Raw genomic sequence first — 1,814 nt, forward strand, 5'->3', positions numbered from 1 at the left:
CGCCTGCCTGGGCCTCCCAGAGTGCTAGGATTACAGGCGTGAGCCACCACGCCCGGCCTTGATTGCTGTAATTCTTAAACATAATTTCACCTGTCCTGTGTTTTATTTTTCAAATTGGAATGACTAATGACGCCCTTTCCTGGATTATTTTTTATTTTGTCTCTGATTTACTATCTGGAAATGACATGGTGCTTCTGGTATAATTACTGCAGAATGTATATAGGACAGTAGGTTAAGTCTGATAATGGGGCTCACATGGAAGCCCAGTCTTCATACTGGATGGATAACCTTGGGAAAGTTGCCTAGCTTTTCTAAACTATTTGTTTTCTTATTTTAAAAATGAGAAAAATAACCTTATAAGCTTGTGAGGGTTAAGTAAGCTAGTTTATATAAAGGCCTAATGTAGTGCCTAGTACCTATTGGTACTCAACAGATGAAAACTTTCTTGTGCACTTCTAGTGATAGTTATCTTGAATTTGACCCCTTGTTTTGTCAACTAATGTTACTTAATCTATTACTGTCTTTCACTATAGCTGAATCTTTTTAATTGACACATAATAATTGTCCATATTTATGGGATACAGAGTGATAACTTTGATACATATGATGTGTGATGATCAAATCAGGGTAATTAGCATATCCATCACCTCAAAAATTTATTTCTTTGTGTTGGGAACATTCAAGATCCCTTCCTCTAGCTACTTGAAGATATATAATAAATTCTTAACTGTAGTCACTGTAAAGTACTATAAAACACTAGTACTTATTTGTCCTATCTAGCTGTAATTTGTGTCCTTTAACCAGCCTCTCCCTATCCTCTCTTCCCAGCCTCTAGTAACCACCATTCTCTCTACTATGAGATCAACTTTTTAAGTTTCTACATGTGAGTGAAAACATTTGGTAGTTATCTTTCTGTGCTTGGCTTATTTCACTTAATATAATGGCCTCTAGGCTCATTAATGATGCCACAAATGACATGATTTCATTCTTTTTAGTAGCTGAATAGTGTTCTATTATGTATGTATACATTTTCTTTGTCCATTCATCTGTTGATGGACACTTAGGTTGATTTCATATCTTGGCTATTGTGAATTGTGCTGCAGTAAACATGGAGGTGCACATATCTCTTCAACACACTGATTTCCTTTCCTTTGGGTATATACCCAGTAGATTGCTGGATTAAGTGGTAGTTCTATTTTTAGTTTTTTGAGGAACCTCCATACTATTCTCCATAATGACTGTGCTAATTTACATTCCAACCAACAGGATATAAGAGGTTCATTTTCTCTCCATCCTTGCCAGCATTTGTGTGTGTGTTTTCTTTCTTTTTCATAATAGCCATTCTAACTGGGATGAGAGGATACCTTGTTGTAGTTTTGATTTGCATTTCCTTGATTAGTGATGTTGAACATTTTTCATATACTTATTGGCCATTTGTCTTTTGTTGAGAAATGTGTATTCAGACCATTTGCCCATTTTTAAAATTGATATTTATTTTATGTTTGAGTTCCTTCTATATTTTGCATATTAATCCCTTGTCAGGTGAATAATTTGCAAATATTTCCTCCCATTCTGTAGATTATCTGCATTCTGTTTCCTTTGCTGTGCAGAAGCTTTTTAGTTTAATCTCGTTTGTCTATTTTTGCTTTTGTTGCCTATGCTTTTGAGGTCTTACCCATAAAATCTTTACCCAGACCATGTCCTAAAATATTTCCCCTATGATTTCTTCTAGTACTTTTATGTCTTACATTTAAGGTTTTAATCCATTTTGAGTTTATTTTTGTATATAGTGAGAGATAGGGGTCTAATTTCGT

The 1,814-nt window shown here is 34.7% G+C and overlaps 1 protein-coding gene across 1 annotated transcript in view; it reads left to right on the forward strand.

Annotated features, from left to right (window-relative positions):
* DDX4 (DEAD (Asp-Glu-Ala-Asp) box polypeptide 4) overlaps positions 1-1,814 on the forward strand; it is a 95,963-nt gene that overhangs the window by 27,292 nt on the left and 66,857 nt on the right. The gene's annotated exons all lie outside the window — the stretch shown is intronic.

This window comes from Propithecus coquereli, unplaced genomic scaffold, assembly GCF_000956105.1.
Source record: "Propithecus coquereli isolate 6110/MARCELLA unplaced genomic scaffold, Pcoq_1.0 Scaffold47, whole genome shotgun sequence".
Classification (NCBI taxonomy): domain Eukaryota; kingdom Metazoa; phylum Chordata; class Mammalia; order Primates; family Indriidae; genus Propithecus; species Propithecus coquereli.